At 41.7% G+C, this 17,173-nt stretch overlaps 1 protein-coding gene across 2 annotated transcripts in view; it reads left to right on the top strand.

The window, feature by feature from the left end:
- Positions 1-17,173, top strand: part of Sema2a (Semaphorin 2a) — a 712,886-nt gene that overhangs the window by 118,429 nt on the left and 577,284 nt on the right. Inside the window, exon 1 of one of the 2 annotated variants that reach the window (XM_076432557.1) lies at positions 6,243-8,020. The exons of the other annotated variant lie outside the window; for it this stretch is intronic. The gene's annotated coding sequence lies outside the window, so the exon portion shown is untranslated. Of the gene's footprint in view, positions 1-6,242; positions 8,021-17,173 lie in introns of those variants that run through there. 2 annotated transcript variants of the gene reach the window in all.

Here is a 17,173-nt window from a genome sequence, read left to right as displayed (position 1 = left end):
GCGACGAATATGTTTGTAAAATGCTGACCACCTCTGAATTCTAAAATTTTTGTCTATTCTCGTGAAAACGGACTGAAGGAAACGGACGAATGTTTCGCTTGAAAATTATTCACATTTAAACCAAGCGAAAGAAATCTGGCTACATTAAATTAAGGACAAAGAGCAAGTGCGTTCCTACGAACATCGTACGACCATCGAAGGACAAACAGGACACACGTTCATGCGAACCTCCTTCGTTCACAACATTGGAGGACAAACAGGACACACGTTTATGCGAACCTCTTTCGTTCACAACATTGAAGAACAAACAGGACACACTTTAATACGAACTTTATTCATTCACAACATTGGAGGACAAACAGGACACACGTTCAGACGAACCTTCTTTATTCACAACATTGGAGTAAGGACGGACAGGATGTGTGTTCATATGAACCTTCTTCATTCACTACATTGTGGTAAAGACAAACAGGACACACGTTCATGCGAACCTCCTTCGTTCACAACATTGAAGAACAAACAGGACAGACTTTAATATGAACCTCTTTCATTCATAACATTGAAGGACAAACAGGACACACTTTAATACGAACCTTCTTCATTCACAACATTGGCGAACAAACAGGACACACGTTAATACGAACCTTCTTTATTCGCAACATTGAAGAACAAACAGAACACACTTTAATACGAACCTTCTTCATTCACAACATTGAAGAACAAACAGGACACACGTTCATCGCTTTCATAAGATCAAATAGAACACATGTTTATATAAACTTTGCTTCTGTTGGTTCGAACATTGCTTTTACACCCCCTGTTCAGTTGTATGAAATGGATGCCACATGTGACGTCGCGTTCTGCGCAGCCCGCGATAAAGGAATAAATAAACATCGAGGGTTTGGAGCTGTTGACTTTTCTCCTCAAGTTTACGGAAGCCTCTTTGCACGTTTTGCACGGTCCGCGGAGCACGAATCATCAGCTTTGCCGCGTTCTGTACGTGCCTTACTTACACGACCGATGAATTGCATTCCGTATATCGTGCGGCCACGATTCCCGAGCTGCCGTAGCTTAAAACATTTGCACAGTGGGCGGGCATCGGGCTGTTCCCAAGGCCCACTGACGTAGCACAACAGATTAACGTTTGAATTATCTGCGCGGAACACGGAATACCCGTGCGGATGTGCACAATACCCGGGGCCTCTATAGAGTGTCGGTCGCGTGGCTCATTAACGTAAACGATTTTGCGGCCGCGCTACTTGCCCCAAAGACAGCCCCGTTGCTGGACCGATAATGAAAATACCGGACAAAGGCATAGCCGGAGCTGGGCTTCGACCGAACCGTTCCACTTCGGCAACGTTTTCGTGGAATTTGTGTTTCGACCGCGCCCACTACCACCAGCACGCGTGCTCCTCTATAATGGGAATCGGGAACCTCGCAGGGTACCCTCGAAGGACACTTGCTATCCTTTGATTGTTCCCGATCGCGTCCCTCGTGATCCAAACCTGTCCTAAGCTACGTTCATGTCCGGACTCCAAAAGCTGTGGTAGAGATTGATCGCTGTCCATTTAAAATTTGTTTGAAATTACAATATCTGTAAATCGTAACTTTCAATGTCTTAAATCGAAACACTTCCTGCAAGAACAAAATCCCCCGTTTGTAATCAATAGACTGCGGATCTTTATGCAAAATTAAAATATTCCGCGTCGATTGTGGGAAGAGTAGTTAAATAAAAATCCATTTTGCCCCTTCATAGTCCTTCCACGGTGAAAATGACATAACAATATTCTTAGATTTTTACATCTTTCACCGTTCTATATTTCACCCAGTTAATTTCCTCATAAATGCATAAAGACCCGCAGTCTAGTAATCAATAGACTGTGGATTTTATGCATTTACGACAAAAATGAGTAGGTGTAATTTAAAATAGAAAAAATATTAGAAACATTTAAACATACAATTGTGTCATTCTCAATCAGAGCTGGGAAAAACAGTATTCTAAATAGTAAATAGTCATATTTATTTTAAAGGATGTGCACAACTTTGAAAATAAAATATTCTATTTGATGCTGTAATTTGTGAAAATAAAATGTTTTATTTGATGCAGTAATTTTTGAAAATAAAATAATTTATTTGAGGCAGTAATTTTTTTGAAAATAGTATTTTATTTGAAGAATATTGAAAATATTTGTATTTTGTCTTTATTTTAATTTTGTCTCAATTTTAATTTTAAATATTATTGCTGAAAATAATGGTTCGAATTCAATACATTTATGAGTGTATATCGATAGATTGACTGTAAAAAGTAAAATATTTTATTTCGTGTTTCAGAGATTGTTCAAATAGAAATATGTTATTCCGCGGATCAAATTGCTGAAATAGAAATATTTTATTTTGAGGTTCAGATTGTTCAAATAGAAATATTTTATTTTCGAAATACTCTATATCTTATTTAAAATACTATTTTCTTCAAGCAAAATAAAATCTAAAATATTAAATAGTATTCCAAATACTTTTTCCGCCAAATAATGCCCAACTCTATTCTCAACCTACTAAACATTAGTAGGGAGAAAAATAAATTTCTATTTCACTTCTGTTTGTTGCAATTTAGATAAGAAATTTTCAATTGGCATAAAAAGTCGCACTCTAATAATCAATAAAGTTTAATTAACAGACACGGATTTCGTTCGGGTTTTTGCGAGCCCCCCGCGCGATGCACGGGTCGGGGAAGACCCGTGTGGCGAAGTGCTCGCATTCGAGTCGCGTTTGCTTGGAAAGGGTTGTCGATAGGCGAGCAGAACGCAATAAAATCTCGTCGCGCGTTGTCACGGGCGTTTCCTAGGTTTGCGGTGGTCTGTTGCTGGACAAGCATGGACATGGGCATGGGTATGGGAACGAAAAGTGATAACGCGATTGTGTCACAACCCATCGATTACGCGGGCCGCGCGAACACCGCTCGCTGCCGTTCCGACAACCGCGACTAACGCTCTCAGCCCTGTCACCATTATGCGTCCGGTCTTTCATCCGTTGTATTACGATTATCACGGTCATATATACGGCGCGCAAGGGCCGCCGGGTCCGGGGAACATGGATAGGCGCTGTCGGACGAGGCCCTATTGTCAGCCGTCGACTCGACATGTTGGTAACGAGTCGTTTGTTGCTACAAACTGTGCGCGTACCCGGTGCACGGTTGTACCAAGCAATTTACCGTGTCACACGCTGATCAATATCGGCGAATAAACTAAATGAATGGATTTAATCGATCCAGCGTTTATCGATAGAAAACTGCCGCCACCCGGCCGGAATAAAGATTATACGCGCGCCCCCTCCGGATTGTTTATTGTTCGAATTTCCGCCGATAATGGATTCGTATGAATAGGTGTATTCGATTAGCGTCGATAATGAAGTCACACGGATATCTCGTGTCAAACTCGTTGATATCGTTATATTCGGTTGGCAAGAAAGTAATTTCGGTATTTTTAGGTGAAATAGAGCCCAATATTTTCTCTTTTGTGCGACGATCTTTTGCCAAAAAGAATAAATAAGAAAATATATTCTTTGATAAAGAAATTCGGTTTTATTTCACTTCTTGCCCACCCAATAATATAGCTTGAGGACGCCTCTATTTTAATGAATCGGTTTACATGCCGTTAATGGGACACCGTAAAAATAGTTTCGAAAGTTCTCCTTTGTCGATTACGCCATAGTCAATCGGTTTCGAAAGCAAAAAGACGTGCGCCTTTGCCGGCGATCCAGATATATTTACTCCTCCGAGAAAGTTTTATTGTTCGACGATTATTATAGGATTATAATCGTTGCTCCACATCAACATTTAATGCTCTATTTAACATTATTTATGACCGAACGCTACAAACAGTTGGGTCGTTCAGTTACCGAGTCCCTGGTGATTAATTTCATTTTGGAATTGTACTTGGCTCCATCCTGGGACCTAACCCACACTCCAAGTATAATTTCAATGAATCTAGTTGAAGTATTGCAAGTATGTTTTTAAAACATTGAAGAACGCGCATTGAAAACTAGGAGAACACTGCATGTTGGTAATAGGCGCATGTTCGTGAGCAGAGACATTTACTTCGCTTCGTTATATTGCACCATAAAGGTGCAGTATTTTAATCGAGTAACACATAGCATGGTTTCGTGTATAACGTCGCTGGCTGATCGAGACGAAACGCGAACAAAGCAAATTAATTTACCCAGATCTGACCTGATCTAACTAACGTACAGTGTCTAACCCGGTTAGAAACTATGGAATTTGGATCTAACATAACTGGCGTAAACTAGCTAATCCAAGCCTAAACCCAAGCTCAAGTCTAATTTACACATCGATCTTTCTTCTTCGAAATGAACGCTGCATCGATTTCAGTCGCATTCGGTGGTAAAATAAATTTGTTTACATTAGGATAAATATTCGTAGCACTCTCTAACAAGAAAGACGTTAAATGCTGTTAAATGTTCGTCAAACAATGCGGTTGCAGCGCAACGGATGCTCAGCACATTACGCTCGAAGAGTAATAGACGTACTTAACGAACTTTACCTAAATCGATGGATAGCACGTGGAAGATCAGTTTCGAAGCTCCCTCACTCTTCAGACTTAATAAAATCAGGATCGATGAAACGCGCGCGTGATTCGACGATTTAAAGACTGCAAACCAAATAGCCTCGAACAACTCTTCCATTGAAAAAAGTCTCGTTTTACTGTCTCGTTAAATTCCCCTGCTATGATTATATTAATACATCCGGATTCTCGAACGGGAAACAGTTTGCTGAATTGGTTCTCGATAAGGACGACGAGCAAAACCAGTATTATTGTGTGTACAAGGTGGACTGTCTGTTTATGTCCGCGGCGAAACGATGAAACATTCGCGTAACACGAGAATAGTTGGCTCCTTCCTGCCCACTCTAAACTTCTAGTGGCTGAGCCTAAGTGGCCAAGCCAATTTCGCAGGAGTTTCGCAAAGATAGAAGTACAAATTATTTCTCTTCAGGACCAATGCATATTAACGTCGGCCATTTTCACTTGAGACAGTGAAAAACATGCAGCAAAATATAGTTTCATAAACAAATTCAGTATACTCCTAATATCTATATTTTTGACCCTTTGCAGTCGGAGCTACTTTAACTCGAAAATTAAACATGGATTTCCTTGCAAAATTCTGTAAGAGCAATGGAAGTGGATTCGTCCTCCTCGGAAAATGAATTGAACAATATGAGTTGTCCCGAAATTAGTTGAAATTGAGAACTATCGGAAAAGAACGTATCGATATAGACGAAAATATTATAGATTACTGGGAAAATCAGAAATATTTATAAATATATACTCCGTATTTATCAAAACTAGCGTGCATAATTCACGCGGTGCCCGCAACTCAGGTTAGTGTTGAACGAACCTTTTCTGCTCTAAAATTAACGTTAGATGACTTGCGGTGTAATTTGTCAGGAGAAAATTTGGAAAAACTCATGTTTGTCACACTAAATTTTTATTGTACCAATTAATTTTATGAAACACAAATTTATGAAATAATTGATTGTCTACCATTAGAAAGTTGTACTATTTAATAATAACTGTTACAAATTTCCTTCATCAATAACTGTTATGAGCGATCGAAATGAACTTCTCCCACTGATAACTGTTATGAGCGATTGAAATAAATTTCTCTCATCGATGATTGTTATGAGCGATCGAAATAAATTTCTCGTATCGATAACTGTTATCAGCGATAGAAATAAATTTCTTGTATCGATAACTGTTATGAGCGATAGAAATAAATTTCTCGCATCAACAACTGTTATTTGCGATAGAAATAAATTTCTCGTATCGATAACTGTTACGGGCGATCGAAATAAATTTCTCTGATTGATAACTAGACTGCGGATTTTATGCATTTATGACAAAAATGGGTACGTACAATTTAAAAGAATGGAGGTATTACAAAGATTTAAGGACACCAGTGTGTTAGCTTCACCTTAATAAGATAATTAAAAGAAGAATGAATTTATTTTGCATAAAGATCCGCAGTCTATTGATAACTGTTATAAGTAATCGAGATGAATTTCTCTGAACGATAACATTTACCAACAAGAGAAAAAATGTTCGGTTACTAATAATCCTTATTTGTAACCAATACGATTTTAGTCGATGAAATACTTGTTATTCGATGACTATTTTCCTTTTTGGTTATACACTTAGGGTTCCTGCTACTTCGAAAGATGAGGAAAAATGTCGTTGCTCGCAACATTTTCAGTTATTCGCGGAGAACATTTTCTGATAATAATGGTCGAAGGAGGCATCGGCAGAAGGTCGATCGCCGAAAACCGCCCCGTTCATTCGGAGGCCGGTTGATCGAGGACCCGGGGAAGAGTCTGGGGCAAAAAGAAAATAATTATTCCATCGAGGCGGGCCGAGTGGGGAACACTTGAGACCCTACCGGCAATATCGAGCTTCGGTCCGGCTCGCCGCATCTTCTCCGCACACCCTATAACTTCGCCGGTCGTTGGGTGCGTGGGTGGGCAGGGCCCTCATCGGGCATGATACAGTTTCCCGCCCTCGCCTGAGCCTCGTCGAGGCCCGGCAGGGTGCGCGCGATAGAACAAATTAATTTATCATTTCGTTGCGTTACGGTTAACAGCATTCCGGAGAAATAATGGCCGGTAATAAAGGCACGTACCTAAACCTAAGGAACCGAGCCGCGCGCCTACCTTTCGAAGATGAAGGGAGAGAGAGAGAGAGAGAGAGAGAGAGGAACGACGGTAGGAGGAGGAGGAGGTAGGTGAGGGTGGATGGATCGGGACGAGGCGACCAGCAGATCGGGCTGCTAGAACGGGACAGAACCCGAGGACAGACACGCAGACGGTTCGGGAAGGTGCGGGGGTGAACGCCGAGGTGCGCAGCCGCGCAGCATGGGTGTATCTTCAACCACCCTTTTCCAGTTACCCCCACCATTCTCGCCTCGTCGCCTGTTTTCCTCGTCGCTCGTCCCTCGTCCACCGCTCGATTCAGTCACCGGACCGTTTCGCGAGCGGAGGGTTTCCGCGCCTTTTCTCTCCGTGCTTCTGGCCCGCAATTGCGACGTTTCGACCGACGAATCGACGGTCGTTGCCTGTACCCGCGAGAGTTCTTCGTGCTCGCGTTCCCCCGGAGCCGGTTTCCGCTCTGTCGACGATCGCCCCGACTCGCGTGGACCTCCGCGGTGCAGAAGGGGTGCACCCAGGTTGCGAGACCGCGTGTGTGTTCCTTAGCGCCGGTCGGTCCGGCGAGTGGCCCAGTTTCGGCACGGTCACATGTGTTACGTACCCGAAGTGTCGTCGACGCGAGGATGATCCCCGCCGACCCCTAAACACCGAGTACGTGCACGCTTGTTGACGAGGATCAGTGAGTTCTAACGTCCTTGTGGAAATTGTTTCTCTTGTTTTTTTTTTGCGGTGAATGTTGCGCGGGTGACTAGGAGTTCCAGAGGATCGAAGAAGTCCGCCGGGAGAGCTGCTCTCGCACGGAGCATGAGGATCGAGGGATTGACGTTCAGTGACTCGTGAGTTCGAGGATCCTCGCCGATCGGGTGTCACCTCGGTCAATTTTTGTTTCCAGTTCTGTTGGTTCCGTGGACGTAGTGTGCTGATGTACGTGTCGGTGTGCCTGTGTGTGATGTTTACGTGACCGCCGGACGAAGCAGACCGCGTGACCGTGGCGGGAGGTTCGAGAGCGTGCACCCGTTTCCTGATGCAACGTGACGCGAGACGTTATGTGCTGTCGATACACCGCGAACGACGTTAGACAGTGCGCCCAATACGTCGACCTCGATACCAGGAGGGAGAGATACTCTGTCGATATTCTCTCTCTTTCTCTCTCGCTCTGTCTCCGTGCATGTCGCCTAAACGGGTCGCCTTGATTGGGTTACACAATTAAATAATCATACCCGCCGTCAGTGGTTTACAAACGTTGCATAATTGAGTGACGCCGCGCCACGACGGATGCTGAGACGCGCCGAGCAGCCGGATCTCGAGGTAGGAAATTTCTCATCGAAACACCCGAATTGCCGTCCCCGCTGTGTTTGCCTTACCAAAACGAGATCGTGATAAAACACCGTACGCTCGATACGCGTGCTCGGGTTTGTTTGGCCGGGCTCGCAGCCCGTAAACTCGGGGACGTGATTGGTTCCCCTCGGTACACCCGGTATGCTCGTTTGTGTTCGACCGAGTATCGGGGCAACCTGTGTATAGTACTGCAATATTGGGTTTATGACACTCAGCTGGGGGAATTGTCAGGTTGATGCCCGGAGCAGCCCGAATGTTTCTTCGCCTGGCTTATTGTTGTTTGTTTTCCTACGGCTGCTCTGTAGCTTTGTTCCGCGCTGCTGCATATGTTACGCAGCGAAATGAATTCTTTGTGAGCAATTTCACAGGTTCATGCTGCACGGTTTCTTTTTTACGGTTCTGAAGTGACAAATTCATAATCGACATTTTTCTACATTTTGCTTTTCTCAGTTGCTACGATTTTTTTTCAAACCTTGACTCGAGTCAATCAAGGAGTGTATTTAGCTCGTGATGCACGATCCGATTACCAATTATTTGAGGTCGTTACAATGTCGTTTAACAAGCTGATGTTTCAAGTCGGTCGACGACGTTGAAAATTCCTCGACGATTTTGCAGTGGCGAATTTTTCGATAACTGAGCTCTTGTAATCGTATTTGGATATTTATCCGACTGGCACTTTTTATCTGTCTGTCTCTCTGTTCTGTCTTATCAAATTATGATTTCGTCTCGCGAACATCTGTTTTCATCCATGAGAACAATGAATACAAAGAAAAATCGATTTGGAAGGCTTTCTGAAACCTGTAGAATGTAGAGTCGCACAAAACTCGGTACTACACTATACATTTTGAAAAACTGGTCGAATCGTATAGCCCAATTGTAAAAAAGTTATCGGCTTTTTAAGAGTGTCCGAATATTTGTGGGAGTCACTGTACATTACCGAAAACGGTGTGCACACGATAGAGAAAATTTATGAATTCGCAGTTACCGGTGTAATTTCATTCGAGTTTGACTACTTGCGTAATTAAAACTGTTCCCTCGTATCGTAGAAGTTAGTCACAACAACAACATTAGAGCTTTCGAGCGTTGTTTCGGCGATCTCGAATAAACACTGAACTGTAAATAATAGTACTGTAAGTGATGCAACATATGTATAATAACGTCCGGCAACTTTTAATAATGATGCTACAGAATGTTTCGAGTTATTTACACTAATTAATTTTGTTGGTATATTTCGAGCAATTTCTCTGGATGCATCGCTGTGTGCTGTGTGTAGTACATACTCGGTATCCACTTGGAACAGCGTGTTCGCGAATGAAACAGGGCAGCTGTCGTTTTATTCGAGTCAGAAACTCGAAACTAACCTACATCTAAAAGCATACGAAAGCTTTTTACCTATAACCATCATGTTTGCCGAGGAATGTCGCATTGCGCCTACGGCGACACGTTAGCATCTCGCGTTTTTCCTTTGGAATTAGACTCGGCCGGTTTGCTTTAACGTCGACGCGATCTCTCTCTCCTTTTACTTTCTCGGTATTCTACTTGGTGTTGCCTTTGTTCTCAGAATACAGGCCGCTTAGGGAAAGAGCGCAGATTAGGTTCTCCGCGTGTACTGTGCCTCGGTAAATACGGGAAACTGTTTTTTTCAAGAGCTTGAACGCTCATTCTCCAAGATCTTGTCGATGAATGTTTAATCCGATGTTTATCGTGACAAGTATCACGAACTTTATCGCGGGAAGCGATAGAACATGTAAATACCGTTAATTGTACACGCATCGTGTCTAAACCGATCGGAAAAGCGGAGTTTCAGATTAATTGGAAATCGAAAATAATAATTACAGAATATTGGAATGAAGTTTCTTCAAAGCCTACGGAGTCCGATAGCATCCATGGTTTTTCAATACTCTGTCTGACCAGTGCTGGTCGTTTCTACTTACAACTGACTCGCAGCTATGCACTCGCCTTTAATTGCTTTCTTGGACGACGGTGCTAGGTTCAAATACTTTCTTACGAAATACTTTGATAAAAACTTGTTAAAAACCACGCTTATATTAAAATGCACTAAAAAGGAGGAAATCATTTTTTTTCTGGTTCTCCATAAAATACCGAATCCTGTTAAATGATTAATAATATTTTTCCTCAAAGTTTTCAGCAATTGGTTCAAAATTTCTTCTGTTATAAAATTAGTGCCGGAATAGATGGAAAAATTTAATATAAATTTAAATAAAATCATGACATTAGTGACCATAAATAAAAGCGTGGAGCGGTCACGAAGATTACGTGTAATTATCCTATTAAGCTAAGACTTGTGATCAATGTCCTTAAATATTGGGTTGACAAATAAGTTCGTTCGGTTTTTTACATTGGAATAAATCACAAAAACCGAACGAACTTATTTGTCAACCCAATATTTAAGGACATTGATCACAAGTCTTAGCTTAATAGGATAATTAAAAGAAGAATAAAATATTTATGTGACTCCTCTGTCCTGCAATCAAAGCGAACATTGTTTATTTTGCATAAAGATCCGCAGTCTAGTGGTCAATTTATATTAAATTATGTTCCATTTCACCTGGAACTTACAGATTCGATTTCCAAAGGAACTTTTCGAATTCCGGTTTCGTTTCGGTCAGCGTAGAAAGAATCTTGCATAAACATCGACGGTCTAGTAATAGGAGTGTCATCGTCGAAACAAACGCGAAAGTTACAGTAATGCTTGTGCATACTTGGCGCAGGCGAAACGATGGAAAAATGAAAAAAAGAGAACTGAACATGCATGTACGCCGGTAAAGGGAAAAGAACAGCGGCGAAACTTTTTGTCAGTAATGCACTGAAATATGGCGTATTGTAATAGAACGCGAGCCAAGTCCGCATTTGATTTTACACTGACGGACGATAGTGGTGGACGTGGTTGCCGGCGAGCAGAGCGAACAGCATCTATTGAAATGATATCCTTTCTAGTGGCGGAAAGGCTGGGCAGGGGGATGCTTCGGGGCGAATATGAGATTTTAGTGTATCTACTGCGCTTATTGTTTGACATATGTACCTATGTATTAAATGACCCTGTCCTGGTACCGCGCGCATCGAGCCTTTTCATACGCTGGACTGAGAATGAAACACGAAACGCGGGAAGGGTGGAAGAATACTCTCGACAGTGACTACCGTTTGGTCCTGGCGTCCTCGCGCCATACATTGTCGTCCAAAAATTCCTGACCACGTGACGTGCAACATAATCGCGTTGTCGGGTTTTAACGTAAATTCGTTCGGCTGAAAACGTACATATGCTCGCGCTTGAAACTAACGGTGAAAAATTCCCGATTTTTTCCAATGTTCAATAACTTCCATTAGCTACAGAAATTTTTTTAATGTTTGTTGTATGTTTGCACTGTTGTATGTTCATTTTCTCACCCGTTACATAGTGTAAAAGCTTTGTTGGGAGAATCGAACAGTAGGATTCGAAAGTAGAAGGTTCAAGCTTTAAAATGAGACTAGTTCCATTCATTATACAAATTTTTTTAAGTCTGTACGAATATCTAAATTTGCAATATTTTCAGAACTATAAAATGTACGTTCTCTTTCTCACCCCTTACATAGTGTACAAACTTTATTGGGAGAAACGAACAGTGGGATTCGAAAGTAGAAGGTTCAAGCTTTAAAATGAAACTAGAACTAATATTCTACGACGTTGTACTTTACTGTACTCTTTTACTGGACTGCAATTCTTGAACGAAAATTATCGATCCTTAATTTTGCACGCCAGTGTATTTGCAATATTTTTAAAGGCAATGTTCTTGAAGCAAAATATTCAGTGTCAATCTCGACAGAAGTCAAATAAGAATTGATTTAAAACCGCTCTATTCTTAATCTCTTCTAATCTCATTCTCGTTTCGCGTTTCACCAACTTTCTACAGTCGCCGCAAGCACAGAATCCGCTGTCTGATTCTAATCAACTGACAACACGAAGGTTTCCCACAAACGACCGATACGTTTCCTCTTTCCGTCTTACGCATCCGCTCGCAAATTTGCATTCAATCAACAAACAGTATCGGAGTCGGAGGAATTCAATTACCGCGACGAAATTTAGCTTCGTAAATAAAATTCGCCGGCGCGGTGCCGGTGTCGTTGAAGTTGGTGGTTCTCGGAGAAAAATGTGTGTTAGTTTCCTAAGAGACGAGCTCCCCAGTCGCCATCACATTCTCGTCCAAACATTTCCTGATATTTCGCTTAATCGAACCGTGACTCGGCAAGTAAGTTACAAAGTCGGTCGAACGCGTTCGAAAATCTCCGAGTGACTTCCTTTTCTGCGGGCGTTCGTCCGGTTGTGTTCGCGAGGAGGCTTGATCGATCCCATATCCAATGGTATCGATGTATCTGCCTCCCTCTTTGGAATTCTCGACCCGAATTTTCGCTCGGACGATTACGCGGAAGCGCAACAATGGCCCCCCGTTTCGGCGCGGCTGCAATTTTTCTTTTGTTCTCGCGAGGACATCGATGTTAAGCTCGTCCGATTACAAATGTGAAATCGATCTTTCATTGCCGGGGAACCGGTCGGGGCACGCCGATCGGGCATCGTCGTCGCTAAATCGATTCTCCGGAGATAGGTACGAACGAACGAACAGCTATAGCCGTTTCCTACGAAGAACGGAGTCTCGTTAGTCACGCTGGTAATCAAGGTTTCGCTTCGATCCCGCCTCAAATTGCTTCCCGTGTCGGCTCATCGCACGACAAAAAACAATCAGTCAAACTTCTCGTCGGACCCGCGATACGCGACAATCCGATTTCGCGGATCATCATTCGTCCTCGCTGATCACACTCTCCGACGCTAATTTTGCGTTTCGATAACCAACAGGTGATTCGTGAAATGTCCCGTTGTTCCGAGCGATCTTGATCAAAACTTTTTGCTTAATGAAACTTAATAGACTGCGGATTTTATGCGTTTATGACAAAAATGTGTTGCTGCAATTTAAAACAGTAAAAATATTAGAAGAATTTAGAAATATTGTTAAACATTTTAAGAAGGAAACTAAATTTCTATTTCACTCCTTTTTTTCGTTGCAATTCGGGTAGAACATTTTTATTTTGCATAAAGATCTGTTGTCTACTTATTGATCAAGATAAGCACCCTTGTAACCAACATATTCTGTCGACGAATCAAAGCTTGAGTTTTCTGGTCGTTCACGTTGATCATTTCCATTTTCACTCCCATTGTTTAATTTATAACAGCAATGACCCACATTAGCGTCGTCTTTGTACAATACAACGGGAAAAAAGTGCGATTCCCTTAGGAAACGCTTCTGTACATTCTAATTAGTCCGAGCTTCAATAAAGTTTAAAGAGAGTGCAGTTCGTCCGCGTGGTTTACTCTTTTGAATTTGTCGTATGCAATTGAAATAGTTGCCATTTTGAAGCCAAGTTGCATACAGACAAGCAGACACTTAACTGTGTGATAATTAAATATGAAAAAGTGAAACACACCGTTAGAAATACTACGTGAACGCGTTACTCCGTAAAAGATAGAAACTCGAAGCTACGAATTTCTGTTATCCGATAATATATTCAGTATAAAAAATATTTTGTTTGATTCTGCTAAATATTCTTGGCAGCTGGCAACGTTTGGAATAATTCCGCGGTAAAAAGGAAGGACCGACAGCGCACGGTGGCGATGTATATCATGGCGAAATCGCCGCAATATTTCACGGTGGCAAGCTGTCACTGGAGCCGGGAATAATAATGGCGTTTTACTGTATAATTCCGGCAGGTGAACTGCATGAAAGTTTGACGCGGAAAATTGCGTTCCTCGTAACGAGACAACTAATTCGATCAAGCTGAATTGGCCTTCAGAAGTTTGCGATTGGTTATTTAATGCTCTTAGCGGAACTTAATTCTTCCTGTAGCTATCGACATTATAATACTTTCTGCGAAACCATATTGCGTTCGGTGTGTGCACGGCGTTCGTTAAATACAGACAGGTATTACGGGATAACTTTAACCTTTTTGCTGTTCGTCTCGATGAACTAATAATTTCGTGGCCGTGTAAATGCGCCGGTACAATGGGCAAAAATATTTGAATATACAACACGTGCTCATTGTTGCCGCACGACATTGATACGCGAATTCACCTCTGTATTTATTTCCAACAAATATTTCGCATTCCCGATACTCGAGCGCCGCTTTTTACGCGTCCCGGGCGCAGTAGGAATTCATCAGAAATTCTTTGTCGATACGTTTTCATAATAAGTCTCGAGAGCATCGGTTGTTCTACAACAATGAAACGAACGTCATCGGACTGTCTAAAAGTAAATTGCATCACCGTCTTCGTAAGGTGCAGACTGCATTATTTTCAACGTCACTCGACCGACTGCTCCGCGGACACGTTGCATAAAAATGAGGTCGAGCGGTATGACATCGCCGCGAAGGGTTTATTCTTTCAAACAGATTCGCCCGAACGACAGCCGCACTCGAAACGTCTTCGATCTTATTTGCAAAAGGTAAAACTCTATTCTTACCGGCGCGGAATTGCTCGACTTCCGCAGCGTTTACTTATCCGGTAATCAACGCGTTTATTGCAGCGTGAACATTCATTTTGTTCGTAATGCAATGTTACAATATGAAGAAACTGTTACCGTAAAAATGAATGCATTTGTTCTTTCATAATGTTGAGAAGTTTCATTATCCCCAGTCATTCGGAACATTTCAATTTCGTTGTAATTATCGAATGGAGGTAAGACAACAAAAGAGTCCATCATATTATTAATCTTTTTCTAAAATGTCTCTTATACCATACTCTTGTTTAATGTATAATCTAAATGAGTATATTTATTCTTTCATAATGTGTAGAGAAAGAGCAAATTAAAATTTAAAGAGAACTTTAATTATATCCAGTCATTCAGAACATTTCAATTTCGTTGTAATTACCACATGGAGGTAAGACAACAAAAGTGTCCATCATTTTATTAATATTCTTCGAAAATGTTTATTATTCCATACATGTCGAATATATGTATAATATAAATCTAAATGAATATATTTGTTCTTTCATAGTGTGGAGAATCAATCACTGTATTAAAATTTTTCTAAAATTTCCTTATACCATATTTGTTTAATGTATAATATAAATGAATATATTTGTCCTTTCATACTGTACAGAAAGAGCAAATTGAAATTTGAAGAGAACTTTAATTATCCCCAGTCATTCGGAACATTTCAATTTCGTTGTAATTACCACATATGGAGGTAAGACAACAGAAGAGTGCATCATTTTATTAATATTTTCCGAAAATGTCTCTTATACCATACATATGTGTCGAATACATAATATAAATCTAAATGAATATATTTGTTCTTTCGTAGTGTAGAGAATAATTGTATTAATATTTTTCAAAAATGTCTCATACCATATTCGTCTAATTCAGAATACACACTGCAGCTTGTCGTGTTTAATATACGTCGAAATAAATCATTCGACAATCACGTGATCGTGATGTAACATTTTCGGCGGGGGGTAGTGCAATATTCCCTTTCTAATAACGATTTTAATGCGCATAGAAGCCCGCCGAGCCCTCGCCTCGTTTCGATTCCGGTGGTCCATAACGGCATTAAACCGCGGCGGCGGCGCTCGAATTGCGATCTCTATAAAATTTGCGACGTGATTTCGTGCCGCGCGCTTTCACGATAAACTCTCCCCACAAAGAGACCGGTCCCTAGCACTCTCTCCTGCCCTACAGGACACAACTATTCGTTTCCATCTAATCGCATCAGTGGACGCATAAAGGTCCACGATTGCGTCCGCGTGCAACGTTCGAACGGAATCGCGGTTAGGGCGCTTTGTTCGATCTTATCTCACGATTTACTCGTTACTTAATGTCGCAACGCAATGGCCCCGAGATGAATGCCGCCTGTTTAGAACGGTTGAATGAAGTCCCGTGGTTTGTACATTCGCAATTAAATGAAAGTACAAACTCGTTGATGGAGTCATTCACTCTTGTTTGTCCAGCCGCCGGGGTAAAACGCGCAATCGGCTTCGAAATATCGGTTTACGGCGTCGTTTCGCTTTTATTCGATGTGCACGCGGACACAGATTCTTAAGGCAGCCACACACGGATCCGTCTTGTCGTCTTTGTGACTTGTGCAGTCATAACTCTACCCAAAATTTTTCATTTCTATTTTTAAAAAATAAGTCGTTTGGCTCATTCATAAAAAAGTTATTCTGATTTAAAGTGTGTTGAATCAGTTATGCTCCTTACTGTAGTTATTTTTTAACTTGAAAATTAAACATTTCATCCGACCTGGAATAATTCCACTCCACATTCTTTCTTTTTATAGATATGAAATTGATAGAATGCCTCATACAAAATACTTAAATGTTTAATAATTGATTAGATACCAGCATATTTAATAATGTAAACGGTACAGCAATTTTTAGCGGCGACTCTGGGTCACCACTCGATTGCTAAGGGTTAGTTTCCTACAATCCATAGAATTGTGCACAGAAGACGGATGATCGTCATCGTGTTCTGTGTTTCAAAAACAAGCTACGACATGCCACGTTGCTTGCGGGACGACGACCTGGTATTTCGTTCAATTCCAGCATCACGCTAAACATTGAACATATGTACGCAATCTACTCAAAGAATAAATTTCACTAAAATCCCGGACGATGCTTGCAACCGTTCGCAGTTGGTTAGCTCGGTCGGTGAACTGGACAGAAAGAGAAGCAGCTCAGCAGGATCTGAGCAAGAGGATAACAGTGCGAGAAACCGCGGCAGTGAATTATCGTTTACCAGCTAATTCAAAAATATGGAGCGAACAGTGGTAGAAACAAGATCTCTGCGACTACGGTTCCTCTCGTTTCTCACCTAGGCCGGGCCAATCCCTCAGCGGGGATTATATGCGGCACGTCCGTGTAAATCGCAACGTTTCTACTGTTCCCAAACGGCTCGTAGGTTACTCTCCTTCGTCCTCCACCTGCGTGTTTCAACCCCTCACCTTACAACCTCCTCTATCTCTCTTCAACCCCTCGCTGGTTTCCCGTTGCTGTGTAAATGCTTCAAACGCGAACACTTTGAAGTCGCTGGTTAGTTAAATAACCCGACAGCGAAAGCAGCTTCGCGCGCATGCCACGGTGTT

The sequence above is a fragment of the Lasioglossum baleicum genome, chromosome 10 (genome assembly GCF_051020765.1).
Source record: "Lasioglossum baleicum chromosome 10, iyLasBale1, whole genome shotgun sequence".
NCBI lineage: Eukaryota > Metazoa > Arthropoda > Insecta > Hymenoptera > Halictidae > Lasioglossum > Lasioglossum baleicum.
The sequence above is the reverse complement of the archived record's forward strand: the minus strand, read 5'-3'. Positions and strand labels throughout refer to the sequence as shown.